Source organism: Ambystoma mexicanum, chromosome 1q (genome assembly GCF_040938575.1).
Source record: "Ambystoma mexicanum isolate Mex_15411 chromosome 1q, UKY_AmexF1_1, whole genome shotgun sequence".
NCBI classification, from domain to species: domain Eukaryota; kingdom Metazoa; phylum Chordata; class Amphibia; order Caudata; family Ambystomatidae; genus Ambystoma; species Ambystoma mexicanum.
In genome coordinates, this window is record NC_090922.1 from 1,466,020,883 (window position 1) to 1,466,047,802 (window position 26,920).

At 47.5% G+C, this 26,920-nt stretch overlaps 1 long non-coding RNA gene across 1 annotated transcript in view; it reads right to left on the minus strand.

Annotated features, from left to right (window-relative positions):
* Nucleotides 1-1,761: 1,761 nt before the first annotated feature.
* LOC138549697 (uncharacterized) overlaps nt 1,762-26,920 on the minus strand; it is a 135,552-nt gene continuing 110,393 nt past the window's right edge. The window contains exon 3 of the long non-coding RNA XR_011293477.1: nt 1,762-5,168. This is a non-coding gene — a long non-coding RNA (uncharacterized lncRNA). The remainder of the gene's footprint in view (nt 5,169-26,920) is intronic.

Below are 26,920 nucleotides of genomic sequence, written 5' to 3' on the forward strand. Positions count from 1 at the left end.
TCTGGCGAAAGCAAGTCTTGAACAGATTATAAAACTGCATGGTTTCCCTTCAGTCCTAATCTCAGATCGTGGAAGCCAATTGGTATCCAACGTCTGGAGGAAATGTTGTACCATGGCACAAATTGATGTTTGCTTATCCACTGGCCATCACCCCCAAACGGATGGACAAACAGAAAGAACAAACCAGACATTAGAACAGTATCTACGTTGCATGCTGCATCAAGTGGAAGAGAATTGGAAAGACTTGTTATGGATAGCGGAATACACATACAATAACTCCATACACACCAGCACGGGACAAAGCCTGTTCTACACAATATACAGAAGACATCCACATACCTCTGAACTAGACTCCCCCACGACCTTGGAAATTCCATCGGTAAAGACTCTACACACATTCATAACCCAAGCCTTCAAAAGGGCAAATGAACATTTACTGTAAGCCAAAGACAGACAAAAATAATTCTCGGACCGGCATAGAAAGAAAGCTCCCGATTACCAAGTTGGAGACGAAGTCTGGTTGGCATCAAAACATGTGCCCATAAAAGGTACCCGGACCTTTGGTCCAAGATATCTAGGACCTTATACCATCGAATCAGTGATAAATCCGGTGCCCGTCAAGTTAGCCTTACCACCAAGCATGCAAATTCATCCAGTGTTCCATGTGTCACTTGTAAAACCTGTACAACCAGGAACCAGAGTCTTAACACCACCAAAACCTGTGCTAGTTGATGGAGAGCCTGAATTTGAAGTTAAAAACATCTTGGATTCGAAACATACCAGATCTAAGCTATACTATTTAGTGGACTGGAAAGGATACGGGCCTCAAGAAAGAACTTGGGAACCAAGTGAACATATTCACGCACCACGTCTGATTAAGAGGTTTCACCTGGATAACCCCACCAAACCCGGACTAGACAGGAAGGATACCATGAGAGGGGCCTTTGGGGGGAGTGCTGTAATGACCACTGTGAGGGGGCACAAGTTGTGCCACAAGCAGGCTCCCACCAGACCCCTGAGGGCCTTAAAACCACTGCAAAAGGGCTCCTGGAGCCTGTCCTGGCACCTCTGGCACCAGGCTCATATGTAGGAAGGAAGGGCTGTTCAAACTAGGTCCCATTTGTGTACATGGGCCTTTAAATCCAACATGGAAGCACCCACACAGTCTAGTTCTAAGAACCAAGCCATGCGGTCTAGTGTTTTGGGTGTGGCAGGCCTGGAACTACTTTCCCTTGTACTACTTTACCTGGGCTATATAAACCATACCCTTACTGCAGAACACGCTTCGTGTTATTCTGCAACCAGCAGCGTGACGCTCATTGTGTCCAGCTCATGGTCTTCAGCATCTTACTGTAATCTTTCAAGAACAAGAACAAGATTATTCTGTCTTACCTGAGAAAACACCATCCAGCACTCAGCATCTCAACTGGGCTGCAATCTGTGGAAGCCGAGAGAAGAAGAGTACTAGCTTAAGGACTTCCGGCAAACCGCTACCACAGCTGCTGTTTGAACATTGCGACCTGAAATAACGAGAAAGGGAAAAACAATATTAGAATGCGCGCTTCCAAAACATTGAATTCCATCAGTCTTACCTGAATTCCATCGCGCTACGCCAAACTTCCTTCCGGAGCACCTGTCTTGATATTGGGAAAATCTTCCTTGGGACCAGCCGTTGAGAGCAAAAATTACCCAATTCAGCCCAAAATACTGGTTCTATTGTGCCGAGCAGTGAACTCATGCTAGTGACAAATGACACCTTCAAAAGGTTTTAGCATTTATTCTAAACAGTGAATTTCAGCAACATCTTGGGATTCAAGTTAGAGAAGATTACAAAGCACAAAACTTGGAGAAATATGAAACATAGAGAAACATAGAACTTAGAGAAACATAGAGAAACACAGTCTTACGCCCCTTCAATCAGCACTGGGAGAGCCTGGCCCTCATAAATTAGCTGTAGCCAGCCCCGCTCAGAGTACAGCGCTGCAGGGTGCCGACAGAGCAGCAGGTTCCGGACACTCGATTTTGCTCGAACCAAGTCCACAGATCGATCTCCCACCTGAGTCATGTGGGCATGCATTTTTATAATCTCGTGCTGTCAGTCCATGACGCACAGTTGTAGAACTTTCCCTGTGCAAAATATAGGCTTGCTCATGGAAAAACCCAACTCTGTGAATTTCCACTGTGCTCCTTTTCTGTGCCCCTCCCTGCTTGGAGCCCATCTGCGCGAAAACTCAGGAATGTCTTATCAGTGCCTTCCCAGAGAAAAGAGGATTTGTTTACGAAGCCATGCAGGGCTACAGTTAGAAAGGCAGAATATTCTAAGAGAAGTCGAGATGAATTAACCCTATGTGAGCAAGCTCTAAAAGGCATTCACTCATAGCTTAGTGTTCATAGCGCTTAAGATTGGCTATCTAAGCGCTATATAGGTGCCATAATGTTCCAAACACTCCAATAATGTCTATTAGCTACAGAACTGGGGCCTTCGCCATGCCTGTCTATCTACAATGCATAATGTGACCTACCAATCCTACTAGGCCTGCATATTCCTTGTAGCTCACTACTGCGTAACGGAGGTGCTACAACAGACTACTGTCAGCATTTTTGGCACATACTTTGAATAAACTATTGGCTTTCAGCGGCTAATGCTGTCATCTAAAGCCCTGATTGGCAAATTTGCAATTTTGTGTATCACTACACTCCACCCCTATTCAAAGTGTGTGTGACAATGCTGGCTAATACCCATCAACATAGTATGTAGTGCAGTGATAAAGACCTTGGGGCTTTGCAAAAGGTTTAAGCAAACTATCTTCTAGCGGTTAGTCAACGTGGCAGGCAAGGTTAGTAAAAACACTACCTAAACAAAAATGTACACAAAGTGAACAGTGACCTATACCCTTGCCAAAACCTGGCCTACACAAAAATACCTACACAAAGTGAACATGGACATTTACTCTAGCCAAAACCTGGCCTACACAAAAATACCTAAATAATTATCGTATAACTGATTGTCAGTTAAAAAGCAACATGCAGTTAGAATATCAAGGCAATCCGGTGTAGTCTAATCTACAATGCACTATTGCATTTATGTATGGTTACCAATTCTAAACCTGGCAGCCTTTCACTCTAAGGGCCTACCCTCCCCCTGATCCCATGGCATTCAAACGTGACTATGGGCTGTGTGATTAGACACTTCCCCCATGTATGTGGAACCCAACCAAAAACCATCTAATTTCATGAGCAAGGTGAACCCATGGGCACCAGGTTATCTAAATAAAAACAATTCTACTAATTTGCATTAAAGCATGGCATGTGTTATTCATGCAATCAAAAGCAAGCGATTTGATCCATATGTTTGCTGGTAACTGTAGCTCTGTGTGCCAGTGGGTTGAGGATGGTCGCCCCCACTCAGAGAAAATCCAACACCCGCTGATTTACCAATGTTTGCCATAAAATGCATCGTGTGTATTTAGCAGTCTTGTTGACCTGCCCTATGGCAGAAAAAATTTCTTCATAACTAAAGTTTTGCCATCTGAAGTGGTGGCCAATACTTGTAGCAGTGTTGGGCTTATTAGTGGACCACACTAGACCAGAAGTTTTATAGCAGAGCTGGCATCAGAACCAATAGTGGCTAGCTTATTGCGCACAGTTTCTATGTCAAAAGCATATAAAGCTCCTGTTACCCCCCGCTGCTCCCGCAATTAATGAATCTAGCTCCCTAGCTACGCGCACTCTGGTGATGGGCCATAGAAATGGACTCCATTTGTAGCAGCATGGTGGTACTAAGGAAACATTGCCTCGTGATAAATCTATGTCTATGTGTATCACTGTAATAATAGAGGTGTGCACTACCAGCCTACAATTTAAATGTTGCCTTACTACTGGAAAATCTAGCATGTTCACAGTTTCTACTTTGTGTGACTTGGAGAATACCCTTCTCCAAGTGGGATGCCTACCATATACAATATTAGTTTTAGATACAAACACCGTACTACCATCCGGCAGTGGCTGTTTCATCGTACCATTGTGTGAAATGCATTTAGTCAAATTATAGTCCATAAAATCTTGGCGAGAACACTTGCTGCAGTTCTTGGCCAGAAAAACAAATCGTTGGATTCATTCACTGAAAAATTTGGGCCTAGGATTTCATAAGCACCAGTCATATGAGTCAGTGACAAAAGATGCCCGATAATGTGCCAGGCCAGTACGCTAGCAATTCCATGTGTATACTCATTTGTAGCGCTTTTGCAAGGAATTATTCTACATGTCTACAATCAAAAGGTGACTCTTTGCATTAGTGTGCTGGAGACAGCTGTCCCCACAGAAACATGAAACTTGTTGGTTTAACAAAAACCGTGTCACACACTCTGTCATAAAATCAAACATCAAGTCAGTCTTGGTTTCATTTACCCGCCTTAAGGCTGGCTGTAAAAGTATTCAGTGTTTCAAAGGTTACCATCTCAAATTAGAGCTCACACACTTGGCAGCATTACTACAAATTAAGAACCTTAACCTGTGCACAACTAACTTTGGTGTGCGCACTCATTTTATCTCAAAATATATTACGCTCCTGCTTGCATAATCCTGCTGCCCACACAATTCATAAATCATTTTCCTGGCTACGTGCAACGTAGAAGTTTTTTTTTTTCAAAAAAGCAAAGCATCTCTGGTTAAAGCAATTCAGTTGGAAGAGCAAAACATTTTGTTTTTTCAGATTCATCTCAAAAATGCATTTAAAAACCATTTTTCAATGTGTTAGCATTCAAGTGCTGTGTCACACAGCTGTTTGTGGTGCATGATGTCATAGTCCACAACCCATTGTCCACAGTACTTTAAACAAGAAAGGCAAAACATATCAACCAGGTTATTTCCAGCAACTGAATCATTTGAGTGTGCAGCATCAAATGTTTGATAACTAGCCAAGTCTGCACCGTGCCAGTTCAGCAAAAGTTATTACTCTGTTGGACACTTCTCGCAGGTTGCAGAACAAATGTCCTCATACGTCATGCATGTTGGCAGCATTGAGTGCGGTGCAGGACAGGTTCAAAGTTCACATATCATCTCGCAGTGACTCGCTTTCTCTGAGAATACGTCTGCTTGACTGATCAGTGTCACCCGCAAATTGCACACATCTACCCCAATCATGGCACGCAACTGTCTTGGTTTTTTGCCTAGGCAAAATACAAACAGAAATGTTAGGATTTCATCAAAAGTACAATGTCATTGTTATTCACATCAGGATGTCATCAAAACTACAATATCAGCGCTATCCACCCCTTCCCTTAACACCACCCCCACCTTCAGAAGTCTCATCAGGTAACTACACACTTTATCATTGCTACCACAATTATTTGTCAGCCTTCTGCATGTTACTGGGGGCTTATTTACACTCAGCCATACGGGGTGTAATTGCCTAGTCACAAACTCATTTGTGCAATGCGATCATAGTTGGTCAATGGTACTTCAGACTGATCTGTGATTTTACAAAAGCCATATAATAAGTACCCAGGTCGCACTTCTCAATGGATCAATGCTTTTCTTTGTCACCAGAGCGATCACGAAGGCCAGGCGCCAACTTGCTTCCAGTGTTTCATGATCTTGATTTAGGTTGCCCTGCTGGCATCACTCCATATTTCAAAGGTAAAGTCCTTCAGTCCAATACCGCCTGCAGTTGCACAAGCAGCTTTGTTTATTTTTCTCCATACAGCTAGTGTCTTTCAAGCCTCTGGTTTTCCACTTGTCATTTTCCCAAAGGGTGTCTGCTGATTCCTTGGGCCACCCCTTTGAGCGCGATAGTCTAAGTCAGTTTCTTTATTTGCTTCAACAAATCATTCATTCTTGCACTAAGCCGTGAGGCTTCTGGATCATGGCTAATGTGCAGTGTTCATGTTATACTCCAAATCCCCGCTCTGCATGCTTCTTGCAAAACGGCTACCTTTGTCAGTTTTGCTTCCATCTGGAACGCCATAATGTCTTTGTCAGTTACTCCAGCCCTGGCAATGTAGCTTGCATTTTTTCCAGCTGTGTATTTTCACTTCTTAAAGCGCCTAGAGGTTTCTTCTCCAGTGCACAGCGCTTTACTTCAGTTCACATCACATGGAGTACTGGGATGCAGCTTGCACGGCAATGTCTCTTCACTTCACATCACATGGGGCATGGGGATGCAGCGTGCACGGCAATGTCTCTTGAAATGGGCAGCTGTCTTTTCTTAGCCCATTCACAGATGCACAGGTTCCCCAAATGTTCAGATGCGATGCGCCAAGTCTGACATTCTGCATGCAGCATTTGTTTTCCTTCCAGTGTTGATACTGGGCAAATTCTTTACTTCTGATCAGCTCTGTTATTGCATGCCAGTGTCAGAAAGCATGCGTACATCAGCATGTGTAAGGTAGATTGCGCTCTTTTTCATCTTCTCACTCACAGCAATTATTGCCTTCAGTTCTGTTTTAGCATTCTGTCTTTGCACCCCCCTTCTCAGTCCTTGCTCACACTGACGGTGTCTCTCACAGGGGATGGAATGCAGGAATGTCATTGTTTATCTTTCCTGTGCACATGGCAGCGGCATACACACGCAGCAAGCATATCACTTTGCCTATAACTCTTAAACTGTGGCGGCTTCAATGGAAGGCACTCGTTTCAGACAGTTCACCCAGATTAACTGTTTCCTGCACTGCTTCAGCAACTCAGAAAAGCTCCCATATCTGCCAGCTTTTATAAACACCATTTTACTGAACAGGAGCACGGCATTCTGCTTTCCTGCCTTCCTCCAACAGTTTTTTTTTCTTTCACGCACCTCGCCCAAGACAGTGCAAGTTATCTTCAAGGCACAAGCTCTGCACAGCAAGACTCTTATTTTCAAAAGAGGCACTTTTCTTGTCATCAGATTCAACTCCATGTAATTTTGCAAATCAGCAAAGCGTCTTTTAGCCTGTTTTAAACTGATCAATGTCCCATTGAAAGGCATACATTTTTCTTTTTCCTCGTAACCTTGTAGTTTGGCTTCACAAACTCACTCTAATGCGATGTGCGATCTTTCAAAAGAACCCGCAACCCACTAAATCGTTGTGCTGTCTTATCACACACAGATTTTTCATTCTGTTGAACCATTGCCAAATTAAAACCAATTATTTCAGTGCATTCAAAACATGTCATGTGTAGTGCAGCTGCCTGCACGTTTTTCTCTGCAAGAGCAACCCACACTCTATATGGCTTGTGGGCTATTAATGTGTCAACAACATTTTTCACCATGTACCGCAGTCAACAGGTCACTATTACCAAAACATACATCACTTATAACGCAACAGTACTTTAATCCATGGCATAGCGTGGGAACAGTCAAAAATACTCCAGGGGCAATTTAGGGGCAATTTAGAAAAATATAAATTGTCTTTTCCCCCCAAACCATAGCAAACTGATTCTGCAATTCCAAATCAATACACAAAAATCAAAAATCCAAATACCATTCGCTCACTTTCTTTTTTAAGTGAGTCTCTCACCCATTGTAAGCATGGCACAGCTAAAATGCAATGTAGCCATTTTAGTGTGTTTCCTTAAACAGAATGCACCATCAGCACATGGAATTCACAGTTGCCAAAAAACAAACCCTTTAGGCTGTCAACACAGCTGTTACTCTTTCTCCTAAACACGGCTCATTCCCACGTTATCTTCAGGAATGTCAACACTTCAAAAGCATACATTTAAAAAGCGAACCTTCGCCTCCTTACATTACAGCTCCCCACTCGCTAGCACACTGGGGCTGAATCACAATGGTTAGATCTATTCACAATTTGCATGTCAAATCCTCGCAACTATTTTCCTGCCCTCATGACAGAATAGAGTTGAGAACTCCGTCTCACTTTGCATTTCTATATTACAACTTTAAACTGGGGAAACCGCATGATAAAATTCTTTCCTAATTGAACATAAATCTTTCTTGACCATTCATCGGAGCGCTTTAAACATAGCCATTTCCCGCTTCTTTATTGCCTTGTGCTCCCTGGCTTCGTTCCCAAGCAATAAGTCAGCCACGACTGATTTACTGAAGGGGAAAGTCTTAACCACACAAGCTATCGGCCGCGGCAAGCCGACACCAACGTTGCTGTCTTTTGTGTCTCAGAGCTGCAGTGAGACCACCAAGGAAATGCGACAGCCTGCTCATCACTCTGCACTGTGTTTCTCACACAATTTGTCATTTCACAGCAAGGCACTGCTCTGCACAAATTCCCAAGCTGCCACCAAATGTCTTGATATTGGGAAAATCTTCCTTGGGACCAGCCCTTGAGAGCAAAAATTACCCAATTCAGCCCAAAATACAGGTTCTATTGTGCCGAGCAGTGAACTCATGCTAGTGACAAATGACACCTTCAAAAAGTTTTAGCATTTATTCTAAACAGTGAATTTCAGCAACATCTTGGGATTCAAGTTAGAGAAGATTACAAAGCACAAAACTTAGAGAAATATGAAACATAGAGAAACATAGAATTTAGAGAAACATAGAGAAACACAGTCTTACACCCCTTCAATCAGCACTGGGAGATCCTGGCCCTCATAAGCTAGCTGTAGCCAGCCCCGCTCAGAGGACAGCACTGCAGGGTGCCGACAGAGCAGCAGGTTCCGGACACTCGATTTTGCTCGAACCAAGTCCACAGATTGATCTCCCACCTGAGTCATGTGGGCATGCATTTTTATAATCTCGTGCTGTCAGTCCATGACGCACAGTTGCAGAACTTTCCCTGTGCAAAATATAGGCTTGCTCATGGAAAAACCCAACTCTGTGAATTTCCACTGTGCTCCTTTTCTGTGCCCCTCCCTGCTTAGAGCCCATCTGCGCGAAAACTCAGGAATGTCTTATCAGTGCCTTCCCAGAGAAAAGAGGATTTGTTTACGAAGCCATGCAGGGCTATAGTTAGAAAGGCAGAATATTCTAAGAGAAGTCGAGATGAATTAACCCTATGTGAGCAAGCTCTAAAAGGCATGCACTCATAGCTTAGTGTTCATAGCGCTTAAGATTGGCTATCTCTGTGCTATATAGGTGCCATAATGTTCCAAACACTCCAATAATGTCTATTAGCTACAGAACTGGGGCCTTCGCCATGCATAATGTGACCTACCACTCCTACTAGGCCTGCATATTCCTTGTAGCTCACTACTGAGTAACGGAGGTGCTACAACAGACTACTGTCGGCATTTTTGGCACATACTTTGAATAAACTATTGGCTTTCGGCAGTTAATGCTGTCATCTAAAACCCTGATTGGCAAATTTGCAATTTTGTGTATCACTACAGCACCACAGCAACATCTGCAAAGGAAAAGAGACAGTTTCAGGTTCGCTTTCAATATTAAACAACTGCACAGCGCTGTACTTACTTAACGGATTCCAGGGGCCTGTTTTTCATCTCGCTCTCATCCACTCGCAGCACCACTGCCTGTGAGGAGAAGAAGAAGAAAACACAGGTTAGCTTTAAAAGACAATAAAGGCGCTGCGCTTCGCGCTTTCTCTTACCTAGAAACGTGCCTCTCCATCCAGCACACCAGCATCAAGACCTTCGCACCTGAAAAGAAGGAGATAAAGACATTAACGAATTCCCACCATAAGCAGAACAAAGACTTACAATTAACAAACCTACTTGCCTACCAGCAGATTCGGGGTCACAGCAGGCCTGGGCCCAAGGAAGGCGTACTGCACCAGTGAAGCAACTCAGGCAGCTCACCAACAAATGTCAAGCGCCCCTGCACAAGAAATACAGGATGGATAGCTCACCCTACAAATAACTAAGATTCAATATTCAGCACTGGGCAACTACGCATCCAGGGTTCCAGATCTCAGAGCCTACCAGACGCTGCTGGGGATATCAGGTGAGCGTAACAATCAATGCCCATCTCCAACAGCAGGGGTTGGGGTTAAACCCAACACCATTGGTCAATATAGAACACAACACCATTACAATATTGATGGATAACAGCGACCCTAGGAGTATCACTTTGGCTGCAGGCACCATTATTGGAATGACGGTTGATGACTGACATTTTTCCATGGATCTAGGTAATGCACTGGTAGGACCAATCCCCAATGACTGCTTTGACAGTGATAGTGGCAATGACTTGCCACCAGACAGGATCTTCATGCGGCAAGGGGGGAATTTCCTGGTGTATTCTTCCTGCCCTTACGTTGAGGAAGAGGTGACCTGTGACATCAGGCAGGATGAGGTGATCTTCCAGGTCCACAATGACAGCCTCTCCTACCTGAACCCCTCTGTCCAGGTCAATACTCTAACCAGGGACCTCTCCACCCAGCTGGAGGAGGCTGCTGAGATAGAAAAACTGGAAGTCTTTCCAGGCTTCAGGCAAATGGTTGAAGAACCTAGCTGATGCATGTGAGACTCCAGAGCAAAAGTTGAAACAAGTGTCCTTAGATTTTCAAGATCTCTTTGCGGCGGATTCGTATGACTGTGGTCGCAACGAAATCCATACAACAATTCCCACGGACCCTGGAATGACTCCAGTGTTTGTGAAGCAATATCGCTTGCCTCTCGCATCCATGGAGTCCCTCACGAAAACCATCAAAAAACCTTGAGTCTTGTGGGATAATTCGTCCAGTCCACAGCACCTTTAATAATCCGGTGCTGTGGATCTGAAAAACGAATGGCCAGTGGAGACTCTGTGCTGACCTGAGGGCGCTGAATAAACGGGTCCACATGTCCCGATGGCCTCTCCCCTACATTGATGAGGGGCTGGCCCAGATCCAGGCATCAACGGTATACACTGCCATTGACCTGACCAATGGGTACTGGACCATGCCTATCAGTAGGGAGGACCAATACAAACTAGCCTTTACCTTTACACGTGGACCCGGACTCCCTTCAGATACATCAACTCCGGCAACAAATTCAACATCTTCCTACATAAGGCCATGCCTGACTTGGGTGAAAGGGGTAACCCTGCCTTTGTGGATGATGTCTTGATGAAAAGCTCAGCTGTGGAGGAACACATAGCGGAAATCCGTTATGTTCTGACACAGTTGAGGGTTGCCGGAGCAAAACTATCCTTCCAAAAGGCGAAGTGGTGCAGCACCCGTGTCAACTTCTTGAGACATGAAATAAATCCTGAGGGTCTCTGTCCCCAGGAGAAGAAAGTGAAAGCACTCCTAAAACGTAAAGACCCCACAACTCTGCGGGAGCTAAGAAGCCTCCTTGAACTGACTAATTACAGTAGGAAGTTTATTGAGGATTACGCAGAGATCACAAGACCCCTGATCCATCTGTTGAAGGGGGGGTCAAGTGGGAGTGGGGTCCAGAACAAGCCAATGCAGTAAAGCAACTCAAAAGAAGCTTCTCATGTGCGCCTTGTCTAGCTTATCCTGTCAAAAACAAGGAGTTCTTCTTGGAGACAGGGTTCTCGAATACATGCCTGACAGCAGTATTATATCAAAAGCATGACAAGGTCAATAAGGTCATCTCCTATGAAATCAAGACTCTATCCTCTGTGGAGGATAAATTCAACGATTGTGAGAAGGCACTCCTGGCAACGGTGTGGGCATTGAAGAATTACTGCCCGTTCATCCAGGGGGAACACATCATAGTGGAGACACCACACCGGCCTTTGCAATAACTTCAAAGTGACAGAATCCGGGCTGGAAATGTGAGTAAATCCAGAATTACTTCCTGGATTCTGTCAATGCAGGGCTTTCCTGTGGAGGTCAGATATGGCCAAAACAAGAAGAGTCCCCTCGCGCAAGGTCTGGCTGACTTGCATGATTGTGCAGGGATAACTGTCTCGGGGAAGAAAGTCTTAAAACCCAGGACAACATGGAGGCGTACCTGAATTCCCTGCACAAAGTCTATGAAGAAGACAAGTGCGAGGGAATGCCCACAGTTTATATGGACGGGTGCTCCTACCATGTTGATAACAATGGGGAAAAGGAACTGGTGGCCGGCATTGGAAAAACCTGGGTGAATGATGCCCCGCAACCCTTCACTGGATACAAAATCGGTCCCCGCAGTAGTCAGGTGGCAGAGTTGATGGCAGTTCATCAGGCCATCCTCACTGCCGTCCAACACCAACTTCACAAACTGGCCATAATCACCGACTCAGATTATGTCCAAAACGGGATCGTGGAGCACCTGGTTAATTGGAAAACCAGAGGCATGCTATGTGCTAACAACAAACCACTTAAACATGGCAAGCTAATCCAAAATATTGATGATCTGGTCTCCTCTAGTGAGATGACCATCTATTGGAAGAAGATCAAGGGTAATTCTAGAATAGAGGGGCCAGACAAAACTGGAAATGACCTAGCTGATCAGCTGGCCAAAACCAGAGCCATCCAGGGGGATCTCCTCGAGATCGAGTCGCTGTTGGGGGAAATCCAGGTCACTGTTATCATTAGGTCCCAGACAAATGCCCACAATGAACTCTCAACTGCCCAGTGGAGTAAGGAGACCCCAGATGCTGATTTAATCACAGCACAAAAAGGGGATCCGATTATTGGGACATGTTATCAACACATTGAGGACCCTGAGAACTTTTCTCTGACGGATACCGATTACATTGGGAAAGAGGACCTCAGGGTGCTGATGAAATGTCCAAAAATTTTCTGAATCCAAGACGGTTTGTTGGTAAGGTGATTCATATCTGGCTTTGACCAGTGGGTGCTACCTACCTCATTCCGAAGCCTGATGCTAAGTCACGCCCATGACGCGGCCACAGCTGGTCATCAGGGTTTCAGACTACTTTAGAAATCTTACGAGAGGTTGCATACTGGCCACACATGGGGCAGGACCTTGACCAAAACTTGAAGGGGTGTCTTGTGTGTGCACAATTTCAGCCAACATCACTCACACACCGAGCTCCCCTCCAGAAGAGAGGGGTGACACTGCCTTGGGCAGATTTACAAGTAGATTTCATCAGGCCTGTGATTCGCTCCTCTAAGGGGAACAAGTACATGTTAACCGTAACATGCTTGTTTACCAAATGGGTGGAATGTCTCCCAGCCCCAAGTTGCATGGCAGAAACAGCAAAAATGTCAAAAGTTAAAAAATTGAAAAATAATGGTGAAAAAAAATCTTTTTTAATACGTTTTATATTCATAACCCCTCTTTTTTATTTTTTTTTAATTTTTTGAACTTTTTTTTTACATGCGGAACCCCCAAAAAATATATAAATTAAAAAATAAAGAATTCCATTTTTTTCGACATAAAGTTTTCAAATTTATTGTAATTCGACATTTTGTTTCTCGATATTATGACTGACCACCATGACCAACCACATCTTCTCGCATTTTGGCCTACCCCAAAGGATTGATTCAGACCAAGGTGGTCACTTCACCAGCGAAGTGATGACAAAGATGTGGGAGATACTTGGGGTAAAAAGGAAACTTCACATTGCATACTGCAGTCCTCTAGTGGTGGAGTTGAGAGGTACAATAAAACCATTGTGAGCATTCGAAAAAAGTTTGTGGCAGACTCTGGGCCAAGTTGGGACATCTGATTTTGCTTGTCCTGATGGCCATCATATCTACCCCTTCTTCGGCAACTAAGATGTCTCCATTTAAGCTGATGACTGGACGAAGAATGGTGTTACCTCAGCATCTGCTCTATAGAACACAAGAGCAGACACTGATAAACTCATGAGTATGTTGAGAATCTAAGAAAACACCTTCAACATGCTTTTGCTTACGCTCAGCGGAATCTAGAAAGATGTGCAGAGTGGATGAAGACTCAATATGATTTAAAAATAACCAAAAAGGAATACCAAGTAGGAGACAGGGGGCCTCATTACGACCCAGGCGGTAGCCATGCCCTTATTAAGGGCACGGCTGCCGCCGGTAATGATCTTTTACCTGGACCTAGAAAAGGCGGACCCGGTAATTTCCCTTTTCTGGGACACAGTAAATATCAATCCCCGTTCCCATTTGAGCCCCATAGGGCTCAATGGGAATGGGGAGGATGCTAACAACGGGCCCAGTTAATAACGGGCCCGCTGTTAGCATCCTGGCCTGCTAGCGGGTCCCGCTTTTCACGTCTGGTTTGACCAGGCGTGAAAAGCGGGACCCGCTAGCAGGCCTCGTAATAGGGCAGCCCGTAATGAACGGTGCCGGTCCCGTACCAATGAGGCCCTGGGCCTCATTACGAGTTTGGAGGCAGCCATGCCCTTAACAAGGGTATGGCTGCCTCCAAATTTGGGTCCGGGATCCCAGAATGGGGAAATACCGGGCCATTCTGACCTTGGAGGGCCCAGTATTTCCCCATTCAGGGAATCCAGACCCGGACCATCCCCATTCCCATTTGAGCCCCCATAAGGCTCAATGGGAATGGGGAGCATGTTAACAACGGGCCCGTTAATGACGGGCCCGTTGTTACCATGCTGGCCCCCTCGATGGACCCGCTAAGGACGTCTGGAAAACCAGACGTCCAGAGCTGGTCCCGCAAGGGGACCTCGTAATAGGACGGTATGGGGTTAATGGCTCTGGCGCCTTTATCGGCGCCGTTAACCCCTTACCGCTTACCTCGTAATGAAGCCCCCAGGGTAGACTTTTACAATGGTTTATAGTCATAAAATCGAAAACCAAAATGTCGAAAGTCAAAAAATCAAAAAAATAATGTTGGAAAAAAAAAATCTTTTTTATTACTTTTTTGTTCGAAATGGGGGGTGTTCCCTGGCCAACCCCCCTTTTTTTGTTTTTTTTTGCTCTTACCATTTTTTCTTTACATGCGGGACCCAAAAAATAAATAAAAATAAAAAAATAAATCATGCGATTTTTTTTTTTCGACATTATTTTTTCGATTTTTGTGTAATTCAACATTTTTTTCCATGTTATGACTGCACACCTTTTACAATTTCCAAAGGAACCAGACCAAAGAGTGTACATTTTTGCCAAGCTGGCAGGGTCCTTTTGAAATTGTAGATAGAATTTCACCTGTCGCCTACAGAATCTGCATCCCCAAAGGAGAACTGATAGAAGAGAAATGGGTCCATATTAATCACCTAAACAGTTGTCACCCTAGGCACACTTTGCAGCAAATTGAGGAACCAAGAGAGAATCAAATAGGGGAGACATCTGAAGTATGAGGATAAGAAAAAGAAGAATCAGAAGGGCACAATAGGGGTGCGCAGGGAGTTTTACACACGATTTCACTAGCACGAGCGGGGTACGCGTATTCAGAGGGGTGCGGAGGAAGTTTTACATGCGATTTCACTGGCACAAGCTGGGTATGCATATTCCGAGGGGTGCACAGGGAGTTTAACATGCAATTTCACTGGCGTGAGCGGGGTTCGCGTATTCCGAGGGGTGCGCGGGGAGTTTTACATGCAATTTCGCTGGCTTGAGCGGGGTACGCATATTCTGAGGGGTGCGCGGGGAGTTTTACACGCGGTTTCGCTGGCGCGAGCGGGGTATGCGTATTCCGAGGGGTGCGTGGGGAGTTTTCGCTAACGCGAGCGGGGTACTCGTATTCCGAGGGGTGCGCAGGGAGTTTTACACGAGATTTGGCAGTGTGTGCCCTCCCGGGTGTGCCGCCCCACCTCCCATGCCCCGCAGGCAGCCCACACCACAGAGGACCACCCCACACCCCTGGCCATGCCAAGCAGGCAGCCCATCACCCCTTACCATGCCCCGCAGGCAGGCCACATGGCACCATGCACCTGTGAGCCCCGACACATGTCCCCCACCTCACCCCCAGTGACGGGCACCTGCCAGCAGGCCCCAACTCATGTCCCCCACCCCAAACACCCACTCACCATTGACGGGCACCTGCCAGCAGGCCCAGACTCATGTCCCCCAACCCACCCACCCCCATTGACGGGCACCTGCGAGCAGGCCCCGACACATATCCCACACCTCATCCCCAGTGGCGGGCACCTGCCAGCAGGTCCCGACTCATGTCCCTCACCCACCCACCCACCCACCCCCATTGACGGGCACCTCCCAGCAGGCCCCAACACATGGCCCACCAAACAACATGTCCCAACAAAATATACCCATGGCCCTAATGCCAACCCAAATCCCACCTGCCCCCCAGTACAAGCATGCAACCATCCACTGCACCCACTCCCAAATTACCCATGCCATGAGAGTCATAAAAGAACCACCATGGCCATGCATAAATGCACAACAGAGCCACACAGTGGCAACACATGACTGAGGCAATGTTCATTGAGACATGCACAAAACCAATGATAGTACACAACACCAATCATGAAGTTAGAATAAATGTATTAAAAACATAATGAAGTAACATAATGAAAGTCTTGGGGGTCCTGGACTTGTAGTCCTCCCAGCGATTCTGGACGTGTTTGATGTCGCGGGTTGCCACCCCCTCCACGTTGATGGCACCCACTATGTCCGTCCAGATCCTCCTCCGTCCTTCCTTGTCGGCACGCGATGGTGTGAAGAGGGCATCATAATGCCCCAGAACTTGCTCCACCAGGATACCAACTTCCTTTTCACTGAAGCTGGTAGCCCTCTGCCTCTCTGGCTGGGGGCCCCAACATGGCAAACCCCGAGGCAGGTGTGGGTGGGCAACTGGGTCCTGGGGCTGGGCTGTGGAGTGATGGAACACCAGTCGGGAGTCTTCTTTTCTAGCAGGGGTGGTCACAGCAACTGGACCCCTGCAGATGGCTGATGTGCAGGTACAAAATGGCAGGGCATGGTGGAAGCAGGCAGGCAGGCAGCAGCAGATGGCTCGTGGGAGGCTGCTCGGGGCTCTGGGGGGCAGTAATTCGGCCTTCTGGGCAGGAGGTAAGGCCCTTAGCGCGTAAGCGCGTATGTGATGTAACGTGCAAGCGGGCGTTTCCCTCGGCACGGGTTAAAGGTCCCACGTGGGTTTCCATCAATCTGTACATGCTTTTCGTGGAGAGCGGTGCGTGTGTTTTCCAGACTTTGGGGTTCACACGTGATTACTTCACAGTGGCTACAGTGCGTACTTCTTCTTTTGGCATGGGTGCTGGCTATGCGTTCTTCTTCTACACGCAAGGCAGACGGTGAGTCGCGCATGCTATTTTTGCCACTACGGGTGTCCCTGATTGTCGCGTACCCCTTTTTTTCAGTCATACTAGCCTGCGTGTTGATCACGTATGCATTTTTTGTGTTCCTGGCTGCCACAGCATACTGCATGTTTTTTATTACATGCATGTGGGCTACAGGGGACGCGTATCTCTTTTTCTTGCTTTTTTGGGATGCATGAGCATTGCATGACCCATCATTTTTCCTAAGGGGCCACAGGCAGCCTTGCAGGAGCATAGGGGTGCTATTTGCATCACCTATCTTGCCCCCTCACCCAAGTTGCCCAGGACAATTGTTTTGTGCACCTCCCATTGGTACTAGTACATCTGTGCCATGGTTGGGAGGCTACAAAAGGTGAGGGGCACCTCAGTTGGGCCTCAGTTGGGCAGCCTCCAAGTGTCCTTTCCCCTCCCATGCGCAGCGCCTGTGCGTGTGGTTGGGGATGTGGGGGCACCACCATGTCCACCGGTATGCCCCGCTGTGTTTCAACATTGTGAAGGACACATGCTGCCACAATGATCCTGCACATTACTGGGGGTGCATGGAGTAGCTGCCGCACTGTAAAACCCAAGCATAGCTGATTCCTACTCCAGCACGATTATTGATCTAGAAAAATCCCAAATAACCAAACGGGAAAGCTGTGGTACCTTTTGCATCCTGAAATCAGACTGGCTTGCTGCCCACTAACTGCATGCCCGCTGCAATCCTGCCATCCAGCTGACCTTTCGTATCCACTGACCAGAATTGCCATTCCGCTGTCCTTGTTATCCGGTGACCAGAACGGCCCAGCTGTTTTCTTTTGCCAGGCACGCAGCTGTGTGGTGACCAGAACCTGTTGACGGTCCAAAAATCCCAAAACTAAAAGTGGACCGTGAGTATAATCCCTACCCAATAGAACCCCATAACCTATCTTGTCTTGCCTTTGTCCTTATCCCACTCTCTAAGCCATCCTATCCTTATCCTGATAACTTGTTAAAACTGTTAGAATTATCTGTGCACCCTGCCCGTGACTTTCTAAAGTGCTAGCGCCATTTCTTTTCAATTTTGTCTCGTGTAATCCTAAACCATTAGTCCTATTTCGAGTGATCAGACTGGTTTCCGCCAGGGTTGAACACTGGGGTGACAGGGTTGAATTAGCGAATCAACCTTGGATCTTACTGTGTCCATATTTTGTGGTCTAGTCTGAAGACTCTAGTTTAGAGTAAAACTGTTCCTGTCACAATTGATTTCTTTTCCTATTTCACGGCTTCATTTTGCTCAAAGCGCACCTTTTTATATCTTGCATAACTCATCCAGTTTCATAGCTAGAGACCTATTTTCAACTCTAGAATGTCCCTGTGATATATATCTATCCCCCAACCGCACTCCAAATCAGAGTATTTCACCCGTTTCTATAGAAAACCGTTTGGGTAATTCAAAGCGGGAATTGAAAAGAAATGCAACTTTTACATGTGTCATTTGGCTGCAATCTGTTCTAAAATGTCCACTCATTTTCGAATTGTATGCCTTTTGCTGATCCATTGCCTTGTGATTGGCAGTGATATAATCTACATGCTATTGTGATACAACATATGTATATTATAATTTAACCACACATTAATTCATTATTTCCCATTTCCGATTGCTATTTTAGGCCTTTGTTAAGGGTTTAAAGTCCATTTTTGCCTCTTATTCTGTGAGGGGAGGTCGGATTTTATTCGGTCTCCTGCCTATTATTCCTGATTGCCTGTTGTGTCTTTCTATCCATTCAGAATTGAGTATCTGTGGGTTGAGGGAACATTGCAGGGAGAAACCTTAACTTGGGTGCTATCTTTTCTAAATCAAAAAGTGCTCCTATTTCAATTGTTCTGTGTATATGTTCTAGGAGAAGGGTAACCAAGTCTCTTGATTCCATTCGCATTGTGATTATCACCCCATTGGTGATTGATGCCCCATATTAAAAATGGTATGATTTCTTTTGAATTTTAAAATAAATAAATAAATAAATAAATATTGCATTTCACCACCCAGCCTGGTTCACGGTCTATTGAGACGCGGGGTATTTGAAAAAGGGGTGTGATACGAGTTGTGTACCATCTCAAATTGAATCTGCATAAAATAAGGAGAAAAGCATCTCAGTTTTGCGCTCCATTCTAGGCCGAGACCCAAGTGTGTGTCGCCTGATTGCAATCCTTAACAGATGGGTGTGCCTAAAGCGAGGGCTGGTCTGTAACGACTGTCTCTACAACCCTTGGTAAAGTGGAAAAATCCTCGGGTACCTAGGTCAGTGTGGAGGTCCCCTTCCTCACCTCTATAAACTCTGGCCAGTTGAAGTCTGCCTGGTCCCACAAAGGCAGTCCAAGAGTCCTTCCGCCTTGTTGACTGCATGTGAAAAGACACATGTGCTGAGGTCCCTGCTGTATAGCCCAGCCGTTGGTGGCACTCCGGTGTGCACCCATTATTCCTGGGTGTCTTGTGGCCTTGCAATGATTGAAAAAAGCTCACCACTGCTGCCCGGGAAAGGGGACAAAGTGCCGTTGTCACTGCCACCTCCCAGTGGACAAATGCAGTGACTGCAGCGTTCACAGTCGCTACCCGGGCCGGGTGGAAAACACAGGCCGCACTTGCGGCGAACATTGTGGATGGTGCCTGAAGCTCTTGGGCCCGTCAGGGCGTTGGGCTCTGCCCCTCCCATCGCCAATGTCAGCGTCTTTCTGGCGGGCAGACTGGCACACGGGAACAATTAGTGATGGCGCGGCACACGCAAAGAACGTAGGCCCACACAGGGAGGTCTAGCTTCATACATCACTTCGCCATGGGCTGCCACCACCCTAGCCCCACCTACACATAACGAGGAGGATGTATAACAACATGACACTTTCCATCCTCCTACACATTCTCTGTAAAATGTCCTTTGCGATTCTTTCCACCAGCCTCCTTTATCTCCTTCCCGTCTCCCTCTAAACTCACTCCACCTTCCCCCTTAATCTATCCAATTTACTTCCATCCTTCTCCAATGTTTCCATTCTCCAGTGCATACTTTGTCTTCCTCTCAGCACCTCTCACCTTCACCACTCTTCTTGAGCACTTTTTACCCGCACCCAGCTCTAAATGGTGGCAGACTTTACACTGTTCCTGCCCGACTATGCAGGGTGAAGTGGACTGAGACCCTTTAAAACCCATCCGCCATCTTGGAATCATACCAATGTGTGACTGCACAGCAGAGCACTGTGGTGGATCTTCGCTGTGCTCCGCCGGGCAAGAGTGGCATCTTCTGACTGCTGACAGCATTCTCTTTGCATGATCTGCAAACACATGCTTTGTCACGTATGTATTATCTGCAGCAGGGATGCTTACTCTCAGAACAGTACTATGCCCACACAATGGCTTTAGTCTTGACCGTGGGCTCTTATCAATGTTAAGGCTGTCTCTTTGTCTTGACGCCTGCAACACTCCCCTGCGACAACCCTAGGAAAGAGTGTGGTGAAATGGGGATCCCTCGTGGGTCCCAGCCTTACACCTGTGTGGGTGGCACCCACCCATCATGACCTGCATATCCAGCACTCCCAGGCATAGATAGGTGACTAAATCATATATGTTAATGTTAAAGGATATTTTTATCGCGCACAATCACCACCGGAGTGGTCTCCTGAAACTCCATATATGGCAACAGAGAGTCTCTGTTGAATATGGAGGTGAAGTCACGAGTTATTCAGCAATTCCTGTTAACCAGCTCATTGCACGCACCAGTACGAAAAGAGATAGCAAGGCCTGGCACAAGTATATTTGTCACAAGTGTATTTCTTCAGCACTATCGTTTAGTCTCTGCTGCTTAGCAGTGTAGAAGTAGCTATGGAGAAAGTCCTTATTATCAGAGCTTGAAGAGAAGATAAAACCTGCACGCATTCATTGAAGGGAGATGTCTGATTCGCCACAGGCTTGTCATGGAAGTAGCTGCTGCCGTGGTTCAGTGTGAGATGTCATTTAAGCATATGTTCCAGTGGCGGAATTTCACAGCTTGTAAGGCTAAGTATATGCAGTCATCACTATCAATAGCCGTGGTCATTTTCTTTTACGGGCATGAGCACTGTTACCGTAATGGTGTGAATGTGTGCTTCTGTCGCTTTTTACTCACTACCAATAGGGTCGAGGAACACCACTGGGTGTTTGGACGCACATGCGGCCTAGTTGGTCGACAGCGTGGTGTTATGTTGTATCCTATATTTATAGGAGACAGAGCTCGGTCCTAGTGGCTGGGTGATGATCTTTGCATGATGGACCTGGCAGGCAGAGCAGCACCCGCGAGCACAGCATGACGGTAATGGGGAGCATATTTTTTCTGGCGCTCGCAAATGGGCCATTACCGGTCCAGCAGGGCCGCAGTGACCCGGTAATTGCCCATTTGCGCGCGCTGGAAAAAAATGACACCGGAGGCAGCCGTGCCTGTATTACAGGCACTGTTACCGCCAATGTCATAATGAGGCCCAGTGTTTTTTGGTCAATGCTCAAAGTGGTAAAGTGAGCATTGAAATAATTCCTAAGAAGCTACATATATGTGGTTGAGATGACCGGGTAGAGCTTTCCTTGATGTCTTCCACCATCAGTGCTCCATGAAAAAGACTATGCGCCTGAAACGCCTATGTATTCCACTTTGGTGATCAGGAACTCGCAATTCTTTTCAGGAAATGTGAGGTCTGGTCCTTGAGCATTTGCCAATCTCACCAATGTGTTCTGGGATTGCTAATCAGTAAACTAAAATGTCATCACTCACATTGATCATGCCAGGTAAGTCTGCAATAACATTCCTAATCCTATGCTAAAACACTGCAGCCTCATATGCTGCCCCAAAGCTTAGGTTTTTATAGCGGATTAGACCAATATGGGGCAAAAAAGCTCAGATATAGTGGGAGTCAAGATGTAAAGGGATTTGGTGATAAAGCGCATTGAGGTCTATCTTTGGGAAGAGGTACACTTCGTCGGGTCTACAATAATCGGGTGTCTTTCCCTACAAATAGCCTTGCTCGACAACCTTATATCAATGCAGTTTCATGCAGCATCCAGTTGTTTTAGATTTAGTTCCTATGCAATGACCTGGGGTGACACCCAGAGTGTTGTACCACACACTTGCTCTATTATGTCAGTCTTTTCAAGCTTTAAGAGTTCATGTTCCACCTGATCTCTGAGGTGAAAGTAGCCAGGCCTTTGGTGCAGTGATTCCAGCTGTATACTGTCTGGGACTTCAGACAACCTACTCCATGAAATACTCCATTCTTCATGGTGGCCCCATGGCAACAGCACAGTCGACCCACATTCTCTGATGTGCTGAACCACCAAGGACAGAAGGGGGACAGGAGGGAACACAGAGGAGACCCCAATGCCACTCCACGGTGAGGGCATCCACCCCCAAACCCCTTTGTCTGGGAACCTGGAGCAGAAGAGAGGAACCTTCGGGAGGCAAAGAGTTTCAGAACCAGGAGTGCGACTCTGCACAGATCTCTGCAAACACCCTGTCCGACAGAACAAGTTCCGAAGAGGAGGAGAACGGGTGGCTGAGCAGATCCGCCCAAACATTGTCCATCCCCTGACATGAGAGGCCACCAGGGAAAACAGGTGCGCCTCGCCCCAGGAACCTATCTGAGCCACCAGAGCGTTCAAGGAGCGGCCGGACCCCCCTGGTGGTTGACGTATGCCAAAGCTTTGGTATTGTCCATCCGGACCAACACCGCCCGGCCTTCCAGAAACACCCTGAAGTATAACAGTGCCCAGAGAATTGCACACAACTCTCTCCAATTGGACGAGCGATGGACCTTCTCTGGAGCACACAACCCCTGGGCTGAGAGGACACCAAACGTGGCACCCCAACCCCTTCAGCTGGCATCTGTAGTAAGAGTGGTCAAAGGTGGCTGGACCAGGGATACCCCTGCCCGGAGATTCGGAACCTGCAACCACCACAGAGCAAGCAACACTGGGACCAAGGCCTTGTAAGCCTGCCTGAGAAGCCGGGAGCCAGTGGGCGAGTAGATAAGACACCAGAGGTCACAGATGAAGACGAGCCAAGGGACCAGGAAGACACAAGAAGCCAAGTGCCCGTGAAGCATGAGCAACATGCGATACGTGATACACTGCTGCCTGAGAACCCTGCCCAGAACAGGCAGCAGGCGCTGGACACTCTCAGGGACAGAAAAACCCAAAGGTTTGGGGACCAGAAACACCTGTGAGTAAAATTCCAGACCCCACTGTGGAAAGGGAACAGGCATGATAGCCGCCTTCAGTAACAACTCGGACAGAGCCGTCGACATAGCCAACCTCTTGGGCAGAGAGCGGGGAACAGCAGTCCGAACCATGCAACCCTGGACAGGGGGAGACAGGAAGTTCACTCGATAACCCCTCCAGACATTGTCCAGAGCCCAAGAATGCGAGCGCTACCGGTCCCATACTGGAAAAAACACTGGGAGAGGTCCGCCAACCGGCCCGCCCAAACCATCAGGACTTCTGAGCAGGGCCTGGACGAGAAGAGCGCAGAGGACCAAGGCCCCCCCTGGGCCTCCAAAAGGAGTGGGAGGGGGAAACAGGGAACGACCGGCCGGACCCCACACCAGAAGAGGATTTCTTGAATGTTGAGGAAGACTTCTGCCATAACTTATCAGCGTGTTTGTCAGCACGAAGCACTTTATGCACCTTATCCTAAAGCAAATCACCAAAGAGTTTGGAACCATCAAAAGGAGGTTTAAGGGCAGCCGCCTTCTGCGAATCCTCTGTTTTCCAATCCCGCAGGTACACATGCCTCCGGGCTGACACACCAGCACCCATAGCCATGGCCGAGCCACGCACTCCATCTAATGCCAGATCGGACAAGAGTACAACCTGCTGCTGCATGTCAGCCAGCACCGGGGCACAGTCAGAGCCCCCTTTCACGGCCTTCCTCAACTTCCTGAAACCACCCAGCACTGTCTCTGCAGTGTAGGAGCTGTAGACATTTACCCTAAGGGCCAGATGTGCACCTGCATGAACCTTCTTCAGGCTGGAATTCTACCACTGGTCCACCGGGTCCCAGACAGCCGCCTCCTCGGCTGACATAGAGGAGTGGCCCACCGGACTAGCGAGGATATCGTCAACTTCAAAAGTGTTAGAGAGCAACTTCTCACCCCCTTTCAACGGGTAGATATTGGCCATAAAGCGGGGCATGTCAATCTTCTCTGGATGATGCCACTGGCGATGAATCTTAGCACGGAGACTAAAGGCAACTCCATCTTTGGGGTATGCTTATACTGTCTAATAGAGGGGTCAGCCCCATCATCCTGCACCAAGGGCTCCGAAAACCCCATACAGCCCCAAACTTGCATAAGAACTTCCTCCCCTTCTTCCCTGCCGAGATATTTCCCTTCCGCATCAGCCGACGAGGAACGGGAAGTGGCAGAGGAGGCCTCCGACCCAGAAGCGGAGAACAATGAAGACGACCAAAGCCGGCGCTTGTGGCCATGCGTGTGGTCATGATGCCGAAGGAGCAACTTTTTAATGTCCTAACTGGACAAGGAAAATGCCTCGACTTTTTCTCCTTCCTCCTGCGATGTCCAGAGGAACAAGAAGACAAGGAAGAGGAAAGAGCAAGGTGCCTGAGCTTTGTGTTGTAAAGTGTCTTTTGCTCTTGAGTGGAATTCTACCTCGTAGAATTCCACTCTTTCTCTGATGTCATGTTTACTTCTGCTCAGAGGGGAGATTCCATTAAGAGCCGTTAGAAGCTGAGTGAAGAGGTGCTGTGTACGCTGAGTACTTCTGGCTCAGGCTGGTTACCAATAAAGGATCTTCACTCACCTGCAGTGTATGCTTCCTTATTACACTGGCGACGAGAGTAACCAGCCTCTGACCCATGTTGCCTTTGCAGCCGCCAGCAGTTGCCTACATTCCTCTTTTTGCCCATGGGAGAGTGCCTACTCCTGAGGGGGAGCGGAAGCTGTATGGAGGTGAGCCCTCCCGCCGACGCTGTCCGCGTCGAGTACCGCCTGGAATCAGCTGGAAGCAGCAGCGTTTCCCAGCCCCTGCCACTTCGTCCGTAGGCTGCAGCACCTGTTGTCACGTGGAATGGAGGCCCTCCGCACATGTCGGCACCAGGACAGCCGATGTACTTCCAGCCTGTGCTCCCTAGCCGGGGTTGAGTGCGGTGCCTCCTCGGACAGCAGGTGAGAGGGGAAGGGATCCCTGTTTTCCGGCACGAGTCCGCCCTGCGTGGCAAGCGGGGCTGGGGGCCAGGGCGAGCCTGTATCTGCCGCCCCGTTCCATTAGTGGATATCGACACCGGCTGGAGAAGGGTGGTAATAAACGTAAGACACCTCCCTTCTCCTTCCTGCCTTGGGGGCGTTCCCTCCAGCCGCTCAGAGAGAGAATTAACTCTGTGAGGGTCTTCCAAGTGTTTCGTGACTGTATCCTGGCCACATCTATGTCTTTGCTCAGGCACGTTGTATTGTACAGTGACACTCCAGGATTGGTTGCTCTGCCAGGCACACGAGGAGGTTGCACAGAGGATACTAATTGATTACAAAGTTGAGCAGTGCATATTGCTTCATTACAAGCCTGTCTGACTTTCCCCTTCTCGACATGCAGCACAATAATGCACGTCCGCCACCTGCATTCTTGGCCACCTATTGTGTGGGACATGTGGGTGGACACCTTCAAAGTGTACCTCAGAGCCGCGGGTGGTGCCAAATTCACGGATGATGAGAAGGAGGTGGCATTGCTCAATTGCTTGGGAACTGAGGGCCTCAGGTTATTCAGGCACCTACACGGCCCCAATGTATACGCTACCTCCGCTGCCCAGGCAGAAGGCAGTGAGGTTGGTGATGCAGTACCACCAGTGGTGCTCGCTTATGAGACAGCTTTGGGCAAGTTGGAAGCGCGGTTTGGCAATAGAGCCAATGTTGTTCTTGAGAGGTACCATTTCTTCTCGAGGGCTCAAGGTTCCTGTGAGGGTATAGATGCTTATGCGACTGCCTTACGCACTTTGATTGCTACATGCAAGTTCACTGGTACCGGCGATGAGTACATCCGTGACCAAGTAATGATGCGCACGTGTGATGTACCTGTCAGGGAGAGACTGTGGATTGAAAAAGACCCACCCCTAGAAAAAGTTATAGAGATTGCCCGCGCAATTGAAGAATCTAGGAAGAGTGTGAGGGAAATGGCTGATAAAGGGGAAACTGTACATGCAGTGATTCCCCGCAGGACTGTTGAGGCCAAAGTGAGGAACAAGGATGGCAGAGCAGGACCCTCATCGAATGAACAGTGCAGGCGTTGTGGTTGGCGAGGGCATGCAGCGGGTGCAAAGGAATGTCCTGCTACCAATGTGGACTGTAGGAAATGCAATGCCAAGGGACATTTTGCCCGCATGTGCAGGGGCGTTGCCTCCGCTAAGGAGTCCGTGAAGATGCTGGATGTGAATGATGATGATCATGATGATGTGACGATAGTGGGCTACATGGGTTGTTCCAACAGGGGTGAAGGAGGTGCGCCTGAAGGGACATTGTTGAGTATGGGGAGCTGCAAGAAGAGAGCTTGGGCAATGCTCATGGTCAATGGCGTTCCGTTAGAGATGATGGTGGACACAGGTTCTCCATACACTATGATATCCCCTGAACTATACGAGTCCAAGTTCCACAAGAAGGTGTCTGAACTCTCCTCTTCTGATATAAACCCGTGTGCCTATGGGTCAGTGCCCATCCAAGTTTTAGGGTTTGAATGGGTCGACTGTTCTATGTTGCCTGTGGGAATCACAGCGGAAGTTTTGTTTGGAGAGCAAGTTTCCCTCAGTTTTTACTTCAAAGTTGGGCAAATTGAAGGGTTTTGCACACAAGATAGTTCTCAAGAAAGGTTCCGTGCCTGTTGTACACAAAGTCAGAAGAGTTCCGATCATGGCTCGTGATGCCTTAAAGGAAGAGTTGCACAAACTCAAG